The sequence below is a fragment of the Furipterus horrens genome, unplaced genomic scaffold (assembly GCF_987537825.1).
Source record: "Furipterus horrens unplaced genomic scaffold, mFurHor1.1.pri manual_scaffold_10, whole genome shotgun sequence".
Classification (NCBI taxonomy): domain Eukaryota; kingdom Metazoa; phylum Chordata; class Mammalia; order Chiroptera; family Furipteridae; genus Furipterus; species Furipterus horrens.
The window spans coordinates 91,335,629-91,361,491 of NW_028327180.1; positions in this window are offsets into that span (position 1 = coordinate 91,335,629).

Here is a 25,863-nt window from a genome sequence, read left to right on the forward strand (position 1 = left end):
TTATTTGCGGTGGTTAGGGAGCTTGAACAAAATATCCAGAAACTGAAAATATCCCTAGGTGTCTCCTTCCCTCAGCTCCCCGTGGAGATGAATGATTAGCATTGTCTCCCATTTTGTCAATATGGTCACACTGCCTCTAATTCTTCTCTGATGCCATTTTTCCTTTCTGAAATCAGCCAAATAAAGTCCCAGTTCCTCACGAAGACTTCTTAGGTTATTCTAGCCACCATTAGTTTCTATCGCTCATCCATTTTTAATACCATTTTCAATCACAAATGTAAACTTTGGTTGTTAACAGTCTATTTTCTAGTTTTCTGTTGCCCAAAATTTGCAGTTTATTACATATAATCTTGTTTTCAACACAATCATTTTATACATCTGACATGTGCTTTTTAATGGCCATAGACTACATTATGCCATTTCTGATCCCCATACAACTTAATGTGTGTTTGGGTGTATGTATATATGTCTACCTATAAACTCCATGATTGTACAAATCATGTAAAACAGAAATGTCAATAACTTACATGTATGTCCTAATTATATAAGACAACATCTGCATGTGGTTTAAAATTCTTGTTCCTACTGATGAATGCTTACATTTAATAAATATCCAGCTGTGAAAGCTAAAATTAACACATCTTTCTGTAACATTAAGTAGAATGCGCTGCAAGACTGCACCGGAGTGGAATGCAGCCTTTGCCAATTTTAGGCCCTCTAGGAAAACAGAGCATGTTTTAGCTTCAATTAATGGGAGCACCACTGTACCTATCAGAGCCTCTGTCTTCCTAACTGTGTGTGTATTACATTATTATTAAAATGATAAAATTTACCACTTACCAATATGTTTACTGGATTCCAGACACTAAGACTTCTACCCATATTATTCTCTATGACCCTCGTGACAACTTTGTGAGCAAACTGAGGCCTAAGCAGTAGAACTTGATTTGCGATAGCTGTACTTGATCCCATTTTAGCCTTCTTTGCAGCATTTCAGATACTTCTTAGTACCATTTCTTACCAACAAATTGCAGGTGCATTCCCTACTGAGAATAAAGCAGACCCTCCCCATACTGTAGTCTTCATCATCCCTCAGCCTGCTATGACACCTCAATTGCTATTTCTCCATCCACCTACAGTCCACCCAACAGGCATTCACTAAATTACTTCTACATATAAATCACAGTCCCAGAAACTGTGAAAGCCACTGGACTTCATAAAAGAGCCCCTGTCATCATGGAGTCTACAATACGTTTGGATTTAAGAAGGAGTAGTAGTTTCCAATCGCTGCTTCAACAAATTATTACAAAGTCAGGGGCTTAAGACATTAGTTTATTAGAGCATGGTTTTGTAGATTAGAAGTCCAATATAAAGGTCACTTGGCTGAAACCAAGGAGTCATCAGGGCTGTATTCCCCTCTGGGGGCTCTAGGAGAGAACCTATCGCCTTGCCTATTCCAGCTTCGAGAAGCTGCCCACATTCCTTAATTCATGATCCCCTTCCTTTGCCTTCAAAGCCAGAAACTTTACACCTGTCTTTGCCTTCATCTAGAGTCCCGTCTCCCTATGACTCTCCTCGTCTATATCCTTCTTCCATTGAAGGACCTTCATGATGAGATTGGGATCCCCTGGATAAATCTAAGAAAGTCTCCCTAACTTAAGTTCAACTACTTAGCAATGTTAATTCTATCTGCAGCCTTAATTCAGCCTTGCCATGTAACCTAGCACATACATAAATTCCAGGAATTATGACGAGGACATATTTGGGGGGCTATTTTCTGTCTCACCAAAGAAAGGGAAAGAGGAAGAACATTAAACAAAGATGGATCCATGAGAAGACCATAGAGTAGGGGAAAGATAGATTATGTCAAGGGAACAGTCTTAGATAGAAACCCCACCTCAGCTTACGTGAAGATAGCCTGAAGATGGTGAAGATACTTTACAAGACTGAAAAAACATATGAGACGTTTTTAAGTGGCCTCAGCTCATTTGTTCATATAAGTTGAAAAATATTGATAGATAAATATGACAGAGAGGGGGGTAGACGACTGAAGGAAATGGAGGGAAGCAAGAAAGAGGAATCAAATGCTGTTGAAGTTAGAAGATTTGATTTAGTCTAAAATCCCAGTCCTGATCAGCTCCAGTTTCAGCACATTGGTTCAACTCTTAGAAGCTGAGTTGTCTTCAACTGATACCAGTTAGGGGCAGAGGGGTAAAAGAAACAGAACTGAAGTGCTAGGTTCTAAGGTGAAAAGTATGGAATTATATGTGTGATGAGTCACATTTGCAGAATACATTGGGCAACAAATTATATAATAATTAAGCATCTTTAAGAACTCATCTCCCACTTTTTACCATGGTGAAAAAGAACTTCTGGTAATTTCTTGTTGTTTGATTTTCTCTCCCTTCTCATTAAAATAAAATCACCTAAATTCTCATCAGACTTGAAGACCCATGCAAACTTTATCTCTTCAAGGATATTTTTCCAAACTGTATTTTAAGTCAATATCACCTGTATCTTACTATTTAGCATTTGGCTGTATTTCAACAACTATTATACCGTAGTTGTTTTGCAAGCTTAGGGCATCTTCCCAATTAATTTAATTAGATACTAGTCAAAGACCACTTTTAAAAAAAGTCCTCATATTTATAACCACAGTGATCAGTACATGATACATATAAGTGAATACAACAGAAGAGTCCAGGTCAAAAATACTTCCCTTGAGTCAATTTATAATTCAAATGCAAGCATTATTCAAATGTATTTGAATGTTTTATTGCTGTGACTATAGCAGGTATTTTTAATAATATATAAATGTTTATGTATGCTCAAGTTTCACATAAGTTATAAATAAGAAAAAGAATAACACAACTTTTGTTGCATAATTACTATGTGCCAGAAACCATTAATTGCAATTAGTTTATAGGCATAAGCTCATTGAATATTCATCAAAGCCCTAGATCGCAGATCACTGTACAAATTAAATGAAGGGAATTAAATAATGTGCTAACCATGGGATCTTACCAATGATCAGAGAGAAATAGCTAAATACAGCACTCCAAAATATGACTGTTGGAGCTCAGGACATGCCACCCCGAAATATGCCACTTGGGCATATTGATTATTTGGAGCTGTAGAAATGTAAAGAACAGCAAACGCAAGAATGGGTTTTCTCCGAACTCCCCTGATCTGCCAAAGGCAGGTCCTCCAGAAGGAATGCAATAGTTACAAGTCCCCTCCCTGGAGGTTCATCAATCAGAGAAGACTGTCCCATCACAGGAGAAGAGACTAGAAGCTGACAGCGCACCCAGACAAAAACTGTGTCACAAACCTTCATACCTCCCACCAGTCCTTCTGAGGGCCCACTGTATTTCCTAAAATCATTTATTCTCTTTCCCCTAAGAAGTCTATGTTCCTCCTTCCCTTCTCCTAGTAAGAGAGGATTTACTAGTAAGTTCTAGGCCACCTCGAGGAGTTACTCGGCCTTCCCTGGCTATCTCTGATGTATATAGGAGGTTTACATAATAATATACTTCTGTTTGTTCTTCTGGGTTCATCTGTCTTTTATTACAGGGGTCTCAGCTAAGAACTCAGAAGAGGAGGAAAATTATTTTTTCTCCCTTACAGGCAGCCTCCAAACACTGTTAGTTACTTTTTAATTTTTACATTATATCATTCATCAAACAACTGGAGTGCAATAATTTCAATGTCCCATTCTTTAGTACTTAATAAAAATTAATAACCCTTCCATAACTAAGAATATATTACCGAGAGCATAATGAGTTATTGTGCCCTCGTGTGGCTCTTTATCCTGCCTTTCCCTTCTTGCCGGGGTGCACACACACTTACTCCATTTCCCAATGAGAGCAGACAGCTTGCCTAAGTTTGTTCCTATGGCATCAACATTACTCCATAACTAGAATTTTTCAGGGGAAGGCCTTGCGTGGCTGGATGAAAGTGACCAGACATTTCAAAGCATCCATCAAAGCAACCTGAGCTCTAAGAAAAGCTGAATGTGCTAACACAACAGCCTCCCTGCGGAGAGAAAGACAGAAAGAGCCCCATTCTCTTTGTGTGTTTAAAACACAGCATACAATTTCAGGAGCCCACAACACTGGAGAAGGATGCTAGCTGGCCTGGATGGCAGAACGATGAGGTAGTGGAAGTACACCGGAGCCCCCTTGGTGAGGACACGTCAGAGACCCACTTTAGAGTTTGAAGAGGGTGGGCAAGTGGTGCATGCAAATCTGGAGGCATATAACACGTGAGGTGAGCATCTTTGGAAAAAATGCTGCATACTATAGCAAAACTTGAAAAAAATTGGTGTTTTTTTAATGTTGGGAATTAAGTATGGTAATTGCCATTAGACTTCATCAATTGTCAAAGCAAGCTTAAGAAATACAGCTCTTTCTTCAAAGCACTTCTCTGTTTCTCAGGACTTAGCATTGCCCTTCAGCCAAAATCTCCATGCAAGTCCACCTGCTATTTCCGTGTAAGCCTAAAATATTAATGGTGCTGAAGAGCAATATTGCCTTTGGACAGCCATCTATCACCTGCTCCCATATTTTATTACCCAGAGAATCTAGACGCTTCAATTATGAAATGAAAACCAGTGGAGGAGGAAGGGCAGATCCTCCACTCCTTTCCAATCTGCATTTTTCATGAAAGTCAAGCAATCAAACTCTTTTCCAGCCCGGATTCTGTTAAGGCTCCATGCCCAACTGCACCCCAGCTACATTTCATGCCTTAAATATCTTTATCTGGCTCCATTTTGTTCTTCATAGATCTTCCTCTTTCAGCTATGCAATCTGATGACCAAATCTTAGAAGTTCACTTTTATACACTTTATATATGGAAAAGTGATCCTTTCAACTAGTAGGCAAATCATCTAGGTCATAAAATACCCAACCATATATTTTGGAATATACAGGCATACTCTCCAAGTTGTTGTGGGTTTTGTCCAGACCACCAAAACAAACTGAGTATCACAATAAAGCAAGTCATCGATGGTCTTGCCTACGATTTGTAAAAACAAAACAATGACAATCAAAAAAACCCACAATAATAACAACAAAAGCAGCATCTATTAAGCACTATAAAATGGAGTATACCTGTAATGATATCAGTCCTTAGGTGATCAGGAAAGAAATCGTTTCTTATTTTTTAGACAGTTTTTACATCCATATTACTTAGTTCTTTCACACTACTCTTCAATAAATTCATAGGTGTGCCAATAATAAAAATGTTGGGAAACCACTCCTTAACTCAAAAGACATAAAACTGAACCAGTCTAACTAAGGTGAAAAACGCTACCCTTCTGTCAATATATAGATTTACTATTTCGTTCAACAATCTATATGTAACATACTAACAACAATGATAAAAACGACATCATTGGAATTTATAATGACACTGTAATGGATAATAAGCCTTTATCACCTGTTATTTTGTTTAGTCCTCAGAGCAAACTTGACGTGTGAGTTACTACTATTTAACAGGAAAATGAAGCACAGTATGGTATAAGGTCCCTGCCCAAGAGCACAAGAGTGCATAGTAGCAGGGCTTTATCTTCGGCAGTGTGACAAGCGGTGACCACACTCTAAAGCCTCTCGTTCACCTGGAAGAGAATTGCCTACCCTGTTTCCTTTCTCATATGGGAAATAGAAGTTGGGAGTGGGGACCTAATATTTAATTAAGACTAATGTGCTCTAAGCCCTGAGGTACTATATTGCTTTACTCTGTTGCCTTTGTAATGTTTTTGTACAGCACAAAACCAATGAGGAGCTTCTAAAATGTTGATGTTTTAGCGCTTTACGATAGTAACTTATTTAATCTGTTAAATAACCCGATGAAGTCGATTTTGTTATTACACCCATTTTTCAATGACAGCGTGTTCAATATAAAGAACTTAAAAGATTTAACCAAGATTATCCAGCTGGTAAATGGCAAGATATTCTCAGAAATAGTTTTCCATAGACAGTGAGTGTGTGAATCCCAGTATCAGTTCAATGAAGTGGCTGGTCCCTACTCTTGGTGGAGACTCTTCTATTACCACCTACGCCTTAAGAACCAGAAAAGCTGGGATGTTACTGTTAGTAACAGGACATATCTGTTTTCTGTCTTCTAGGGCTCCAATTAAGTTCTTTTTCACAAGGTTCACTGGAAGAATTCCATTTCCTCACATAATTGCTAAATTATTCTTCTCAATTCCTTCTAAAACAGTGTCCCTCATAGATGTCTAAACAAAGAAAAGCCAGTTAAACATCTGCCTATAAGAGGGCAGTGGTGGCTACATGCTTCTCCCTGGAAAGTTTAATACCAGCTTCTCCAATAGAAAAAAGAATTGTGAAATGATTTTGACAAGTTGCAAAATTCAAAATCATATTTTCCAAAACTCAGTTTGTATGAGCTGCCTGACTTAGTATAACAGGAAAATTTATTGTTTTTAATATTCTGAGACTAGAGATTACAACTATCTAATAGAATTTAATAACAAATTTGTTTTTTAAACATTATTATTTTTTGCGTGTTTTTAAAACTGATACATACTTCTCTGAATTATACTTTCATAATAAAAATTGTGGTTACCTCTGGGAATAGTATTAGTAGTTTCAAAAGGTGCAAATAGTCAAATAAGCAAGTCAAAAAGCTAATCTAAATAGCAAAGATGCTACTGAGATTTGGAATATAAAATGAAGAGAATGTCCTAGTCAAATAGGAAGTAGAAGGGTAGTTTAATTGGCTTCATTGGGTTACTCGCCACAGTTAAATAAAACTATGGCTCCTGACCACATTAAGACAAGGAGATAAAGGTGATACATTTCTACAAAGCATTGGGTTGGCCAAAAAGCTTGGTTAGTTTTTTTCCATACAATGGCTCTAGTAGTGCTTAGTGGTCTTTAACTTCATTCAGAACCATTTCATTAGATTGTATTATACCAGCTGCCATATCATCGTGCCTTAAAAAGACTTATCAAAATTAATGAATTTTTGTGCAGTCATTTTAATATTGAAGATGGAAAAAAAATACACATTTTTGGCATATTATGCTTTATTATTTCAAGAAAACTAAAAATGCAACTAAAATGCAAAAAAGACTTGTGCAGTATATGGAGATGGTGCTTGATTGATAGAATGTTTCAAAAGCAGTTGGTGAAGTTTCTTGGTACTATTGACATTTTGGCCAAATAATTCTTTGCTGTGGGGCTGTCTTAGGCACTGGACAGTGTTAAGCAGCCCCCCTGGCCTTCTACGCACCAGAAGCCAATAGCAGGAGGCAGCCGACATGCTCAAAATATGCAAATCATTCAAAATATCAGTGAAAATGAAAAATATGTCTTTTATTTTATGAAAAAAAAACTAAGACTTTTTGGCCAACCCAACAGCTCCGGGAGTCTTCTCTTTCTTTTCTTTACTTTTTGTTTTGTTTAGTTTTGTTTTAATGTTGACAACAGAGACGAACGAGCAGCTAGTCCTGCCAATCAAAACAGTCATCTTTTCCGTGTGTCTCCAGAAGACTATGTATAGTTCCAAAAAACTAATCACTTTATACAACCTAAAAATGTACACATTGCCGAAAACGTTTGATCAGCTCGTTCTCATGATGAATTTGGAAAAGAGCAAATAAAGTGCTTTACTGCCAATTAGGACACTTTGACTTATTTAAAACAAGCATGTCACCTGACATAAGTGCCATCATAGCCAACTCTCTGCCCACATCATCCCTGAGAGAAACAAGGATCTCCACAACAAGAGACTCTACACCCCAAGCGCAAGCATTATGTTTCCCTATCCGCGGCTGTATCCCTATCACACACACGTGGACCAAGTGTTCATTATATCTTACGCTTTTAAAATCAGCGTGCCCGTTCCATGCAACAGCTCCCCGACCAAGTCTGGACGCCAGGAGTTACTCACCAGCTTGCCACTGAAGCTCACCATTTCTTTCTCTCTCTATAACCGCCGAGCTCGGTAGCTGCACAGTCCCACCTCATTTTGAAATCTCACGAGTACACTCTTTTCAACTCAAGCCCTTATAATCTATGAAACTTTGCATTTGTCCTCATGGGTTGGGAACTCACAATCATAGGAAACACCTGTTGGAGGAAGTGATCCTGGGCAATCAGAGGCTCCTAACCCCAACCCCCATCCTTGGAACATTCATTCCAACCTCCCTTCCCGCATCAGAGCTGTTGCAAGGACGGAACCCCGTTAAAATCTCTACGTCAACTTTTAAGATCCTGATGGGCAGGCGTGGAGGTCGACTCGTCTTGCAGCCACCCAAGACAAACCTCGTACATACGCTCCCCTGCTTCTTAAACGCCGTCACCTACCGATCTGGAGGGGCCTGCCTCCTTCTTCAGTCTCTCCTAGCTCGCTGTGTGCACGGAGAACAGTTTGCAAAGCAACTACATTCCCACTGCCTGCTCCATTCTTTCAGGCCAGTTCTCAATTTCATCTCTCTGAGAGAGAATGGGACCAATAGCCGATCCTCGGGAAAAGTCAGGTATGGTTGTGGGCAATGTCTTATTGGATTCTGCAAAAAAAGCAACTTCATAAGAAAGGGAAAAAGCTAGCTTACTATTTTACTTCAGGAATGCTGTGAAAAGAAAACAGAAAAATGACTAGTTCTGCATGGAAATCACAGGACTTCTCTGCTCTGCAATTGTTTCTTTCTTTAAAAATTTTTATTTATTTATATTTAGAGAGAGGGGAAGGGAGGGAAAAAGAGAGGAAAAGAAACATTGATAGCTGCATCATACATCAATTGGTTGCCTTACTGCCCGAGCTGGGGACCTGGCCCGCAACCCAGGCACGTGCCCTGACTGGGAATCAAACGGGCGACCTTCTGCTTTGCAGGCCGGCGCTCAACCCACTGAGCCACACCGGCCAGGGCCGCAATTCTCACCTCGCACAGCATAGTCCTGTACTAATGATGCGTTTTTTCCTCTGGTCCTGCCTCTGCGGGGCAAGCTCCTATGCCTGAGATTGCTTCCCATCTGTGATGGCCATTTTCTTGCAACAATTTCATCATATTTGGAGTTTGGGAGAATCTAGTTAAAATACGTAACCCTAATGCTAGTACAATCTCTGGACGGCACGTCAAGGCAATGCTTTCACACCAAAGCCCCAATTCCCTTTTCTTTAGCCTCTGCTGTCTAAATCATCACTTTTACTTCTATGATTTCAACAGAGGCCAAAATTCAAATGTCAAGTGTAAATAGCACCTACAGAGTTGTATGTGCCCGATGTATAACAGAATTATGGAATTCTCTCCATAAGACCAGCTGCCAGACGTCAGCTAATGTCACTTATGTGCTGCAGGAATGGCCCAGTGTTCACCCCGGCACAAGTACATTCACCCCAAATAGTTTCCCATTTAAAATGTCTTGCCAGAATCATGTACTCGTAAGTGCAGACTCTCCTCCTTATTTGCAAAGAGAAATAAAAATAACTTAGTGTTCAGCAGCTAGCTCAGAGCATACCGTGGCGTGTTTCCAACAGAGTATCTCTCTGGAAAACAAGCCTTGTAGATTGTAAATAATGGCATCAACCAATCACCACAAAAAGGTAACACAGAAATGGAGATATTTTTTTTTTCCAAAGCGATCAAGAGAAAGACTTGCCTATTTTTATGATAATTAAAAACAAATGGCAGGCTCCCAGTCTGTCCTCGGTCCTTATAAAGAGTCAACAAGGCTTTGTTGTCTCTCAGTACCCCATTTGGTGCATCTTAACCTGGCTCTTTTTTATGATTTAGTTTATTAAAATAAATGTTGTACATTCTTGGTGTGCCCCGAAATAAATGATGGCTCATATTGTGCGTAGGTTCTTGCTCATCACAGTCCAGACTGTTAACAGATTGCTAATATGTTAACAGCTCTATTATAAGACTCTCAAAGATGCAATTTTTTTATGCCATTTGTGAAGTCGAATTCTCCGCGTTAAATAAGTACCGCACGGGAGCATTGGAGGAGATGCTGATGAGCCCATACGCTTTCCACGTGCAAATCTCTGCAGAGGGGGAACAGACCCAGATGGCTGGGCCTTTGTAAGGTAACATTCTTCCACGTGTGCTGCTTACCCAGGTGTGCCTACTCACGGAGCCAGACTATTGATCTGATATAGTCAGATAGGATCTCTGCTTCCTTGTCCAGATCTAAGTATGATAAAATTAAAGGTACTCTAAATGCAGGAGTTTCCGGAAATGATGAAGTTTTTAAAAATTTAAGAAATGTTAGACTCAAGTAGTGAAATTAGATACAATTTTTCAGGTGTTCTTTCCAAAGAGGTGAAAACCATTAAACAAATGTGATTCAGAGTGCCTCTGGTTCTGTGTGATTCAGATTTTTTAAGATATATGTTATTTACATGTGTTAATATTTATTTATGAATCCTATGTTGTTTGTCCCAGAGTCTTGGTACTGATATTGTCAATGCAGAGTCTGGCTTTAGCATGGATGGTGCCTAGGAGCTTGAATATGTATCTGATGCCTGAAGTGTGCTCCAGAAATGCATCCCAGGAAACTTTCCTGGGATGTTGGGTCCTAACTTTTTCAGAATCATGTGTTCTGTTTCCCAAAGTTGCTCGTTATTGCTAGGAACATAGTCTGTGGAGGACATCATGGTCCCCCCATATTTATACCACAGGGTCAGAGAGGTTCGCCACTGACCTAGACTGGCACAGATAACAGACCAACAGGGTGTATTGAGTACCTACTTTGAGGCAAATGCTTTACATGCACAACATTCCTATAAGAATACAAATATTCTAATCTTATTCTGTGTATTTAGCACTCCTTTTGCCAAAAAAAAAAAAAAAAAGTGATAATTATTTGTTCATGAAACCGAAATTGTAAGGGGATTGATTTGGCTTCAAGGAAAGCAGGATTCAGATGCCCAGACAATGTTGTACAAATTCGCTCACTCTCTCTAGTTGTTCTGTTTTCCACTATGCCAATTTTATTTGGAAGCAAATTCTTTTTTAAAAAAGTGTTGAGCCACCCTTCCAGATTTGCCATTCTAGTAGATACTCTAGTAATTCTAACTAGGATCCTAGCACTGTTTCTTGCCCATTGATGTCCTTCTGCCATACCTCGTCACGTGCCTTCCTCTGAACCCACGCAGCAGGTTCAGCACCGCCTGGACCAGAAGCATTGAACCTGAGGGAGAGTGGTCCTCAGAAGAAACTCATGAACCTGTTACTGGGAGAGAGCTAAGTGGATGTTACACTGACGAAAACAATATGTATCCACTATACCCTCACGTTACATACATCTACAAAGAAACTTTGGTAATGTGCCAAGTAAGTAGAAATAAAAGTCACACTCAAGCCTACTGACTCCGAGTCGCTCATGACAAATGTGCCATGTCACCTACCAGTACTGAGTTGACTAGCTCTGATATCGAACTTAGAGAGAATTGTTTATTATGACTTATTCTCTAGGCAAATGACTGTAATGCCACAAATAGATATAGATATGTGTTCTTCACAAATGTTATGCATAAAACTATTTTCTAATAAAATTCAGGTTTCATATGAAAATGAAGTACTTCAGAGGTGCACCCCACTAAGAGCTCAGCATCACTTAAGGGCATTTTTTAAAGGGTTCAAACTCTCAGAAGACATGAACTGTTAGTCGAATGTATCGTAATATTTTGTTGTAACTTGAAGGTTTTTTATTATTTTAAATATAAGTAATGAATTCAAAACTGATTTTTTTTTCTAAACATAGCTCTGGAATATGACAAAGAGCTAAGGCAGAAAAAGTAGAGGGTGATTCAAAGTCTTCCTTTTAAACTTTCTTTTAAAAATCTCTGCTATTCCTTGCCCTTTCTGACCACTGACAGTCACTTATTAAAAAGGCTTCTTGAGGTTGAAAAACAGGCCGAGATCCACGGAAATGGATATGAGTGTCTGCTCACACGGGACTGACTGTAGCCTGGCATCCAAGTCCTGTATGTCTTGTGCTCTAAGCCAGCCAGCTAGCCTCACATTATGACTTCTTCTAAAATAATTCTCATTATACCCCAGCACGCTTCGCAGAGCTCACACTGCTTCACATAAAACGTCCATTGCCTCACACGGGAGCCCTGTTGATTATGACATTATCATTTTCAAGATGAGAAAACATGGGTTAAGTGACTGTGGAAGGTCACGCGTTTCTTCCGTCTGAAGGAGGGTGGCAGTTGTGTGTGCAAAGTTCAGAGAAGGACAGCAGCCTATCCACGCAGTCACAGAGCGATGATCGGTGCACCCGCCGGCTGTCGCACACTAGTTATTGGGAATGCACACAGCCTCATACATCAAGCGTCATTGTTGTTCTGCTCCTGTGTGAGTCGCTAATTAATCTTCGCAATGATGCTTAAATTGTTAGAAGTCTTTAGTTTTCATTTAGTTTCACATAAACGCGTACCAATGTATTTAAAGATGTTTCTCCTAAGTCTCATGATACATTGGTGTCTTTATGGTATCTGATAGCTGAAAGTATATAACATCTATTATTCTGTAATTTAACATGAGAAAAAGATATGAGAAAAGATACAGGTACCTACTTAAGTGACTAAAATAAAATCTGGTTCTTTTCAAGTTACTTAATGAGTTTTCACTGATTTTTTCCCATGGCACAAATCAGAATGTCACTAACAGCAAGCCTGCTATGTGAATAAAGAAATGGGTTAATGTGCAGAGTGAGTTTTTATGATTAGAATCCCAGCTGACACTAATTCTTTGATATAAACTTATAGGTACTATATAATCATATCAACCATTTTTCTTTTCTAAACGTTCACACTGGCAAATCTTGAACATCTGTCTTCTGATGCTTTATAATATTCCAAAAATACTTAGAAGACATTTCAGTTCTCTTAGTACATGGAAGACACAGCTCAATTTTTAATGAAATTATCCTTATGTATGAGTGGATCAAAAACTTGTTTTTAGAACATAAAAAGACTTCACTCAAGATTTTAATCACAAAATGACTATTTTTATTCGGAAAATATGTATTGCCTATATATAAATTAAAACTCATTGTGTTAAATACAAAATAAATTGAACAAAGTTCCTGCCTTCATGTAGTTTTTAAGCTAGTGGTATTGGTTAAACGTGGTAAAATTACTTCTAATGCAGCTAACATGTAATTCCTGTCATAGGAGATACTCTCTTCTATTGAATTTTAGAATATCACCATTTTAACCATAATTGTTATATTAATAAACATTTGATAAGGTCTCATTATGAACCAAATACTCTGCTAATAACCCTACTTGGGTTATCTCATTACATTTCACGAGAGTTCTATAATGTTCATTTAAACAACTACTTTTTATACACATGAAGAAACTAACATCTACAATTGAGTTACTGCCAGGATGAAAGAATTGAGGATTCCATATGATACTTGTCCAAGTTCAGTGTGAAGTCCCCTGACCAAGACCACTAAGCTAGTAAGCTGGGGATCTGAGGTTCAGTTTACATTTGTCTGTAAACTAAGCCTTGTCTCTTAACAAATATGCCTTGTTCATTCTCCAGATCCTCATGTTCTCCCCCAACAATTCACACACTTCCTTATCACTTTCAAAGCCTTACTTTGGCCTGCTGACTTAGCTGTTTGTTCAATTGTCCTTGTAAGAAACAAGAACTTGGATTTTCTTCATAGGGTGGTCTTTGAGGCAGAGGTCTTTGTTAATCACCCCATGTTCCCATGGCTTGTCAAAGCAATTTACCAACTTTATTGTACTTGTAAAAAAATCCATGCAAAAGTTGAATTTAGGATCTTCCTTAGTATATATCAAGCTATGTGTGGAATTAAGAAAAATGAAATAAATTATGTTTATGAATTAGAGGTTGTGAATATATAGAAATAAAATTCTGAATACAAAACAACAGCTCTTTCTATCTTCTTTAATATGTTTATTAACTCTTAGTCCAGGCTATGACTCACTAAACATTAGTACCTCAGTTTCTGTTCCAGTAAGCTTATCAGATCAATAAAGTAAAAAAAAAAAAAAAAAAGTGCTGATGAAAACTATTTGAAATGGCAGATCAAATAACCAGAAAGGCTTAAAGGAGATTATGTAGGCTCTAGGCAACCATTTGAAGAGCTAAATCTCCAATGGCTTTAGAAAGATGGAAAAAAAAAAATTGGTTAACATTCTGAAATAGCAATTGAAGGGCATAACAATGTTTGCAGAATAACCAAAACAAAATGCTAAAAATAAAGTATCTATTGTGTGAAAGCATAAAGGCTGAGATCAAATTTCTCCCAGCAAGGAATTTTTTTTAATTAAATTTATTGACATTGGTCAATAGGACCAGATAGGTTTCAGATGTATATTTCTATAATACATGACCTATATATTGCACGGTGTGCCCACCATCCAAAGTCAGATAATCTCCATCACCATATATTTGGCCCCCTTTACCCTTTACTACCCCCATCTGCTCTTCCCTCTGGTAACCACCATACTGTTGTCCATGTGTATGAGTTTTAGTTTTATATTCTACAAAGAACAAGTATTTAAAAACCCAGTTTACTATGTATGATTTGGGGATGGAGATGACACAAATATAAGATGTACATTTACTCCGAAGGTAACACAAATTCTAGGCTGGAAAAAAAAAAAAAACTAGAAAACTGATATATGGGTGTATTTCTCTATTATATCCACAAAAAGAAAAAGAGAGCAAAGAAAGTAGGTTCAATATAATATAAAACTCTCAACTTGGTTCATTAAGACCAAAGCTCCCTGTGGAGTGCTATTGGACTAATCTGAGAAGCCTCAGAAATATTTGCTACTTTAGTTTTAGGCCAAGAAAAGTTTCTTCCAGCAAACTTTATATTATCCAGGACACTTTCATTGCAACAGCAGAAACTCAACTCAAGTTTACTTTCTGTAGAAGATGAATTTATTGGCTCATGTAACTGAAAGTCCTATAGCCTGGGATACGAGTGCCCATGTCTTTATGAGATGGTAGTTTTCTCTTCATCTTCAAGCTCTGTATACTTCACCACTGGCTTTACTCTCCTTTAAGACTTCTCCATGACACCCTTAAAACCTTCCAACTCCAATTCCATTTCACAGAGAGAGAACTTCTTCCCAAGACTTTAGGCAAATGTTTTAGAATTAAGGTCACTGTCCCTAACTGGGTAATAAGCCAATTTCTAACCCAGTCATTCTGGGAAAGGAGATATAATTAGCAGATTGGTAGGCAGGCTTGGAGGCAAAGGTGGCTAAAGGCAAGGGTGGGTCCCCTAGGAAATGGAAGCAGGAATGCGTACTGGAGAGGCCAAAGCTAAAAGTGCTCCCTATTCCTGTCTCTTGTTTTCCTCCTCTGAGTAACACAGAAACTGATGTCTTTGTTTCTGTTCCTTCCGCACGTACACATCCCTGTAGCCTACACACAAAAAGTAGTTTCTTCAATGGACCATAGTGTTTTAACTGTCAAGTCTTTGCACACCCCACTTCTCACAGCCTAGAATGCCTGTCTCTCCCTTTTTCAGTTGGAGTTCCCTTCTTCACTCTTACTGCATGGCCAGTTCCACTAATTCTCTGCTTAAACATCAGTTCCTAAAAAAGCCCTGTTAGCCTATTAGATTACAAACCAAATGAAACTTCCGTCCCATTGCGCAGGAGAAATTACTTTCATCACTGGAAAACATAAGCCCAGATCTCCTGACTGTGCTATATTTCAGCATAATCAATATTGAATGAGAGAAAATATGTACTGAAAGTGGAGATGGGCAGAGAAACACAATCTGACAAGAGTGAGGTATCGCGGCTGGAGGGCAATAAATAGAAAAGTTTGTTGGAGAGTAAAAAGTTACAAACACAGTAATTCCACATTGAGTCTTTGTGTATATTCCAGCGTTCTGTGGCTACATTGAGCCAAGTATGAGCTGACATTTGAAAATTCAAAAACCCTCATAAGTAATAAAATCATGAAATGAAAAGTTACTACATAACTTAAAAACAACAATAACAAAATTAAATTGAAACAACATTCTGATGACTATTTCTAATGTACCCTCTCCTCTCTTTTAATAAATAATTTTAAAAGACAGAGGAGGGAAAAGGAGTTTTAGACTATTTTGCTAGGAGTTTCTAACCCATCTCTCTTGCTTACATTCTGAAATTATTAATTAGCATAATGTTCATCAAAGGCAATGATTTAAAGACTCTTTGTGTTTGGTTTCTGGCTGTTTTAGGGCAAATTTCTTTGAATAAAATAAAGTAAGTCCTGCTTTTGCAATCTGGCATGCTCTTCTCCCTAGCTTCACTTAGCTATCTTCCATTTCACTTAATCCTTTGAGTGTCATGCGTAATTCGAAATTTGGATCGACATGAGGAAAACTTATATCAATATATAACTGGAGGTACAAAGAAAGAGAAGAAAACATAAAATATGAATTATTCCATTGTCATTTACATTTCTAGCCTTCAAAAAAGAGTCGCTGGGAGCAACGCTGGCACTTTTGGGAAAATTCGTCAGCGTCGCTCGCAGAAACGTTGGCACTCAAAGGGTGAAGGAGTCATCTCAGGTCTCATTTTCCCTAAGAGAGATTTTCTCTGAGCAATACATCAAAAATCGGGTCCATCTGCAATGCACTCTCAAGCCTTACTGCATTTTTCTCTCTCACTTATCACGTTATTACTCGAGATTACTTACTTTATGTCTGTCCACCTCCCACACTGTGAGCTGTAGGAAGGTAGTGCCTATGTCTGTTTTGCTCCCCTACAGTATATCCAGAGTTTAGCCTACTTCCGTAAAAGTCACTCAACAAATATTCATGGAATAGATAAATATAACTCATCCTAAGACTCAGCACAAGTACCTGCAACTCCAGGTAACCATCCTCGATTCTGTCAGTCTGTAGGGGCCCTTGTTCTTTGTCTCCAGAGAAATCTGTGGGTACCACATGGTGGTGAATCCATCGTTAGTCTTCTCCCTTGCCTTCTAGAGGGAGCCTAACACAGTGCCTGAAATACGAAGAGCATTAGCGTCAATGTTGTTGAATAAATTAATGTATGAATGAACAAAACAATGACTATGCCCTTCCCCCACAGCTTCCCTGGCCAGTATACTTGGTGTCAAAGCCTGGCTGAGGATCTAAGGAACTACTATGTTGAAACCCTCTGAAATGCACTTTTCTCTTGAAAGGCTATTACCCAGAGAGGAAGGTGCAATTATAATAGCCTCATCTTCTAAAAATACTTTTTAAAGGTAAGCTGAGCATCCTCACTACCTTACACAATGGGAAAATATTTTTATCCACTTGATACTAAATTTTTTCAAGGTGGCAATTCAACAGTGCTATTCACTGCACTTTTCCGTCATGTGAATGAAGACTAAATAGTTGACACATTCCTCGTGGGACGGCGTGATTCCAGCATGACTCAGCTGCTTTTCACGTACATGAAGTGAGAGTGATTCATAACACCTGAGGAGCAGCAGCATGACTCCCCTTGAAAAGAAATACTAATAAAAACCCAGATCAAGGCCGCCAGGTCCCTTTCAAATAAAACAGATGAAGCTATCTATTCATAAGTATCAAACTCCCTTTTTATTTGGGGTCTAGAGGAGACTCATATGCCTTTGACTATAAGAGAACAGCTTTCATGACTAATAAAATGTACTTGTATTAGCAACTAAGAAATTACACATTCATCATGAGTACATGTGTGACTAGACAGCATACATATATGATCTATACATAAATAGCACATATGTATATATGTATGTGTTTAATGAACATATACATGTGTACAATGAATAGTCATTCAACAGATAGATATTGAACACCTACTACATACCAGAAACCACTGTTCTGGGTCCTAGGAGTGCAGTGATAAACAGAGTTAATATTATAATAGAGGAAGATAAAATAAACAAATAAGTAAAATGCAATTAATTTTATAAGGGGTTGAACAGTATACTATGTTAAGTAGGAAGGGGGAGGCACTTTAGATATTTAGATATATTGAATGCTTCGGTGAAAATCTAGCACATTTTTAAACAAACCAGGGTCAAGTAACTTATTTTTAGTCATCCTTTAAACAGTTTAGGGTTGTCCCATGCTTAAGCATTTAAGTTGTCAAATATTTAAATAACTTTGGTATATTTTTTAAAATAATATAATTTCTAAGTTCATATTTTCCCAAAACTACAGAATACTAAAATGAAACTCTATTAATATATTGTTTAAAAAAGTCATTCCCAAGTGTGGTTCTGATATGAATCACCTGAGAACTTTTTGTAAAATATGGATTCTGGTTGCCCATCTTCACATTTACATGATTAACTTTTGTGGATGAGAACTGTGAAAATAAGTGTTTTAAAAGCTCCCGAGGTAATTTTGATAGCTAGCCAGGTTTAAGATCTGTTCCATGTAGGCATAGCAAGAAAATGTTCAGAACAGTGCTTTCCAGATTCAGGTAAGCAAACTTGTCCAGCTGGATAAAAATTCGACTATGGTTCCTAGTCCAGGGATTTGATTCACTCGATTTGGAGAACTATTTGTCCAAATTTTATCAAACTCCCTGGAGAATGCTGATGTACAAATACATTTTTGAAAATTGTTATTTTGAAGAAAATATTTTGAACAGAATAATTGCCTACAGGTACAAGTATGGTAATTCTTTCAACAAACCTGAGGCAGACTACCAGCAAATTTTCAAATAACCTCTGCCTAAAAAAAATGTTACAGAATATGTCAACAACAGCTGTACTTTCCTAAGAAAAATGCTACTTTTGAAAAACCAGAAATACATGTTTATGGTATCAGATAGAAACATATATTTGGCTAGCTGGTTTTCATGAGTATCTACTGGTTAGCGCGCTTAAATGAAAATAAAAGATTCTACGTGTGCAAGAAAAAGGAGATTTCAGAATTGTTCTGACATTATTCTGTATGACAATTATTGAGCATGAAGACCAGAATGATGAATTCGACATTCATTCAGACATGAAATGTAGTCTCCTTTGAGTTATGGTATTTGTTGTCCTAGTACTTGGAAAAGATGATTCTGCTCTCCACCTTTTTTCCTAGCCATCCCTAGTTCCCTGTTGAATTTTTATTCCTCGCAATGAACAACTTACACCTATTAGAACACCCTGAACTGAAAATTATGGGAAAAGGAAGGGGTTCAAGTGAGAGGCCTCAGTGTTGGATCAGTATGAGAAATAATGACGAGAATGTGCAGGTGGTCAGGAAAGACCTGGCTTCCTCACCAGCACTCGGTCAGAACTGATGTCCACATGGCCAGGTACACCACAATGATTTAGTGTGAATATAAGACCATCACACCTTGGGCATCAGCCTTTGGAGTGGGCAGGTGAGTGAAGGAGGTTCTATGAGAAGAAAGAAAAGAGACAGAGAGAATGTAGTACAGCTTAAGTTCATTGAAAAGCAAGTACATTATAAACCTATAGTAACTGAAACTGTGTAGCACCAACAACTGACCTACAGCTCAATGAAAGAAAAAAGAACTGATTATATATAAAAATAAAGGAGGCATTTCAATTCAACCTAATGCAGATTGTTACGAGAATCGGAAATCAGGTACATAAAACATAGCTATACTTTATATGGTTGCAATTACTAAAAATACTATCAAACATAATTTAAAAAAAGATGTAGGTCCTGGGAGATGGAGTTGGGAAATGACTTAGAAATTGTGGGTCCTTACCCCATTTTCTTATCCTGGCTTTGGGACTACACATCTTGAACTCACCAAACAGTTCATAACTTTTTTGTTAATCCTCACCTCAGGATATTTTTGTACGATAATTACTATTGATTTTAGGGGCAGAGGAGAAACATCAATCAGTTGCCTAACCAGTGATCAAACCTGCAACCTAGGTATGTACCCTGACTAGGAATGGAACCCACAACCTTCCAGCATACAGGACGATGCTCGAACTAACTGAACCACCCAGCAAGGCAAATAGCTCATAGTTTCAATGACATCTCTTGCAATTACCTTTTATTCTTCAGGGTTCCTTATCTCTCCAAAGCTTATCTGGAAAGCTGTGTCTCTATTCTGGGAAGCTCTGATTTCCTTGCTATAGAATCAAAGAAGAGAAAAAGGTAGAAGTTAATGTACCCTTTCTCATTATACAGTCACTGTCAGAAAAAACAATGTTTTCATTGACTTCGGCTTGACAATCATTAATACAATGCAACTCAAATTGTAAATATAGTATAAATCTGGTAAAGAGGGTTTTTAATTTATTAATCAAAAAATCAATTATAAAAATATTCCATAGGTATTACCTAGTAATATATAGCATGCCCATTAATATATATCAACAATACCACCTTCAGTTTTGCATTTACACTGAGTACAAATCGAACTTGATATTATTTAGCTTAAAATAGTAGAAAATCTTTTGCATAGCTAGGAATGCTGAGATTCATTTCATTTTCTCAGACCTAGTTTTGCAAAAATGGTGAGCTCATGATGGTTCTAAGGAAAATGGCTTTAACTGGTACTAAAGAAATTTAGTTTTAAACTGTAATGAAGCCAAAGACACAAGTTTATTATATGATAACTGCCAAATGAATAGCAGAAAATAACCCACTGCAAAAAATGAAAAAATTTCTCATTATATTCCCTTATGTTCCTACAGCATCGTGTGAGTGGGTAAAGCCTGACTGGTTTAGGTATAATGTTTTCATCTGAGCACGCACACACTCCAGGCACCTGTAAACATGTGAATAAATTAAAGGACAATATTCATCCAGAATTGCTCTGTTTTTCGGTAGATGCAAGTCTAACGACACTCCTTCTTTATGATTTGTTATTACTTGATTTTTAGAAACACATGCTCTATGTTTGTTGCAGGATGCTGCTGTACATAATCAGCAGTTAATTTAAAAATTATTCAAACAGAACTGTTCTAAAAAGGTAATTACTATATAAATCTATAACTGATTCTCCCCCCCCCACACACAGTGGCTTGATGACAAAGGAGAAGATATTTATAATTAATAAATTAAAATTACTCTTTTGAAAAGTGTCCTTTCTATGGAATTGTTTCTCCAGTTCTAACAAAAGTAAAATGTTTCTAGTAATATTCTTCTTTGAAAATCAACATCGAGCCCTGCCCAGTGTGGCCCAGTTGGTTGGAGCATTGTCCCATAACCAAAATTTTGCAGGTTTGATTTCTGGTCAGGGCATACACCCAGGTTGCAGGGTCGATCCCGGTGGGTGCATACAATCCCTGGTCTGGGCAATATATGATCCCTCGTCCAAGCACATGCCGGAGGGGGCCAACTGATGTTTCTCCCTCACATTGATGTTTCTCTCTCTCCCTTTCTTTCTCTGTAAGGCAATGAAAAATTGTCCTTGGGTGAAGATAACAAATAATAACATTTAAAAAATAAATTAAAAACATCAACATCAAACTCATAAGTCAAATATAATTTTAAACTATTGTTATGTTCTATTTAATCCTCTTATTTTTCTGAATATAAAGGCTGAATGTACTAACCACATAGTCCTTTATCTGATATTCCCAACAAGTAAAGCAATCTTCCTGGAAACTTTCTTATGCATGCCAAAGAATCAAGCCTTCCATTAATTATTTAAAGAGCTTTAACTTCTACTTGGAAAACCTTAACAAAATTTAAAAGCCGTCTCTATTTAATTTTTTTCTCACTCCTTCAAAACTCCCCAAAGTCTAAGACTGGAAAATGAAAATCAACTGCATTAATTTATATACATATCAGCTGTTACTATCTGCATTGGGAACATTGTTTCATCTCTTTTATCAGGTTTAGAATGGATTAAAATTTAATTGAAAAGTATTTCAAAAGAAAGGCTGTAGCACAAGGTCAAATGGGTTTTTAAAGATATAAAGTTTCATAGTTTTTATAATGGAACAGATGCCCAACACAGGGAAAATTATCTAGTGACTAAAGAACATATGGAAAATTTCAAGTAGGTAAAACCTGGTTATAATGTAGAAAAAATAAGTAAACTTTCTGCGAATCCACTTTATTTAGCAGGTTAAGAATTATTAGTAATTATAGCTTTTAATGCCCCTTATTTCATGAGCTTAATTTTTAAAAATTATTCTTTATCACATTCTTTGCTCATAGTCTAGAGCCTGCCCTGTTCCTGCTCGTGTTTTTCTTTCTGTCTATTTTGCCTTTTTCCCCACCTCCGTGTTCTAAAGTCCTTAATGTCCTCTGACATTATCTCAAAACCTTTCGGGCTGCCTTCCCAGCTACCTGACTAGATATAATATCTTCTTGCTGACGCCATGAGGTTAACTTATATGTATTATGATTATGATGATCATGCATATGTTTGTTCTACCTCTTCATCAATATTTTGAGGCTTTTGAAGCCTATAATGTGTCTGAGTCATTCTTGTAGCTCTTTTTAAAATTTTTTTTTTTTTTATTTTTATTTTTAGAAAGAGAGAGTGGGATAGAGAGAGAGAAACTTCAAATCACTATTCTACCCATTTTTGCATTCATTGGTTGATTTTTTGTGCCTTGACTGGATATGGAACCCACAACCTTGGTGTATTGTGATGACTCTCTAACCAACTGAGCTACCTGGCCAGGGCCTTGTGGCTCTTATAATACAATTATTTTCACAAAATAAACATGTGGCCTGAAATAGATTTGAGTACGACCCCTTAAAATTGTGGAAAGAGCACGAAACTTTGATTAAATGTATCCTGGCCCCCCACTGCCAAAGCCAACCCTAACATACGGATAACTGCAGAACTAAACTCCACGTTGAATACAAGTATTCTCAGTCATTGTGAGAGAATCGAATGTTGAAGTGTTTCAAGTTATTTTCAAAATCTCACTCAATGGGATTAAAGTGGACTCACTGAGGGGAAAAAAAAGACAGAGGAAAGAGAAAAACATATCTGAAGTTCATGGCAATGTTTTGAAGTGATCTTAAAACTTATCATATAGCACTACAGGATAATTCTATGACTCTCTGCCATACCATTAGTTTCTTTCTCTGAGGGAATAGTAACAGTGGAGGTTATTATTTCTTCAGCACTTGCTATATGACCAACATGGGCTAAGCACATTAGACTTATGATTTCGTTTGTTATACACTGGCCCTGAATGACTATATATATCACTAATTTGTAATAACGCTATAGCATCGTGGACATGCCCATTTTACAGATAAGAAAACTGACAGAAAAGCTGCATCTTCCCTGGACATGCTTGTCCCCAGTTCCGAATGCACCTGCAGGCATCACGGCTGTGTGGCCAGTTCTGGACAATGGGCTGCCTGTGGAATTGATGCGTGGCACTCCAAATATTCAGAATGGATAAAGGAGTCGCTAAGTTCTTTCTTCCCCTAGAAGCTCACTGACGAGATGATGTCAAGCTTGAATCCCACTGGCTTGCCGAGCTACGTGTGGAGCTCAGCATCAGATTAGTCAGATGAGATGAGCAAGAAATGACTCTTTGTCATGTTAAGCCACTGAAATGTGGGATAATATTTGTTGCCACAATGTAATCTAGCCTACCCTAATTATTACTCTGAGGCCCCAAAATGTTTTGTATGTTGCGATGTTGAGAAAAAGTTGAGTAATTTGGAGAAAAGTCCAGTTTTATGCCAGAGCTTACAATTTTGCTCAGTCTGCCTCTTGCAGGAAAGCAGGCAGTTCCAAGGGCTTCCTCCCCAATAGCCACTTACGTCGCATGCGCAGCGTCCACACAATGCCCCGGCTCTCTTTGGTGAAACCAGGGGACAGTGCCCAAGCCAACATCAGTCTGTGAAGATTGGATGTGAGGAAAGTCGGTACTCTTGAGTAAGATACTCCCTCTGGGAAGTATGAAGTCCAAGGGCACGGGAAAAAACAGGCTACTGGAGTTCACACTGAATTCTTTGAAAACCGCTGAGACTCAGTTCCAGTTCTCCATGAGACCATCTGCTCAAGCTGCGGAGGCTAAAATCCAGAATGCTCAGCTGGCAAGGCCTTGCTTGCCACTTTCCTTTCTATGTGTCCTTATAATAAATCCACAGCAACAAAAATAATCTGGCCTTGTCTTTCTTGGAAATCATAAAGAACTTAAACTATAAAGGTATCCGTTCTCTTTCTGAAAAGCATGCTTTCACTGGCCTGGTCATTAACCAAGATGTCCTAAAAATCATAGCCTAAATATGTTGCACTTTAAAATAATGTTTCACAATCACTTCTCCTAAGATGGGTATCGAGTTATAGTTCCTCGGGGAAAAGATTCTTGGTACAAATGACAATCAGTGGATTCAGGAATGTTATGAATTGTGTCGCTTTTCTAACTTCCAAGTAGTTTTGTGTGTTAATATCAGAGCCCTGTTTATCTTTAAAAAGACACCTTTGCATGCAAAAATTCTGCAGCTAAACTGACCTAGAAGGACACGTGCTCCTTAGCATCCTACTTGCTTTGGCCATGTGACTGGCCTTGCATTTCCTAAGCTGCACATCCACGAGGGAAAGTCACTGAATGTGCTTTGTAACTTTCAGAAGTGATTACTCAGTGGCCCTGCAGGTACCACTCACTATGCTTTCAGTGCGTATCTTTGCAACTGCAGTAATTATTTTTATGGATATGTGACAATTCAGTTGAAAAATACTGGCAGAAGGGAGGAGAATTCAAGGTGTAGAGTCCATGGCAAGCTAGAAAAGTTACTAATTAATAACACTTGGTTTCTTAAAACATTCAGATAGAAATTGTAGATGCCGAGTCCTCGTTTAAGTAATGAGTTATACACATTGGGGAAATCATTTAACATCCAACAGCTTATGTTTTCTTTGTTTATACAAAGGTTAGCACCAGCTTTAGAAGATTGGAAAGTTCTTTCCTTCTCATACAGGGCGTTGCAATCAAGAGTATGGCTGGTTCTCCCATCCGCATGAGTGAGAGTAAGAACCCACTCTCACTGCCACTGGTGAGAGAACAGATTTTATTTGCAAACCGCCTCCCCCGCCCACAGTTTATGTAATTTAATTCATCTGACAGTACTTTGTTCAAGGGGATGGTAGGTGACCAAGGTCTGTAAACCAAAGAACAGATCCCCTCGTATGAACGGCTGGTTCAGGAACAGAAAGATAATCTAGCCCAGACTCATGAAGCTCAAGTCCAGGACATTCATTGGCATGAAGAAGAGAGACGCCATGAGACCAAGAGCTCGGGGGCTGGTTTGTCTGAGAGCGAATCCAACACGCACGCAAAAGGCAGAGCCAAGAGCTGGGGAGGGAAATTGTTCCTGATGTCACTTAAACCCCTGGACTCAACCACTGCTGGACTGCCCAGAGCTTTCAGTGCCCTGAGGCCATAAATCCCCCTATTTTGTTTAAGTCCGTTTGAGTTCAGATTTAATCTGTTTTACTTGTGTTTCCGTTGCATGCAATAAAAAACCTGGCAAATAAAATTATATTTTACTCCCTTGCTCTTCGGTAGGATCTGAAATCAGCCTTCTACATGACGTGAGTCCCATTGCTATTGATCACACTGTTTTTGTTTGTTGTCTGTCTGTCTTTTGTTTTTGGCGTGCCAAATGGTCTTGCTCCTCTTTTATCCATTCATCGAGGGAATATACGAAGTCCGTCGGCAGCCGTCCGTCTCGAGAGACAATGGTGTAGCTTCTTAAGGGTCTATCTGCACCGCTGAGAATGGCTGTGCAGTCCGACTCGGGAGTGACACGGTATCTGTCTCCTCCCGTGTTGAATCGACATCTTGCGATGACGCTGGAGTGTCCTCTCCAGTGAAGCTGAAGCTACAGAGCCTGGGCAGGGTGATATGGAGGGTCTGCTGTTGCCCATGCAGCAGACGCCCCCTCTCTTTGCAGCTGAAGGATCCAAGGGAAAGACGGAGTCAATACAGCTTGG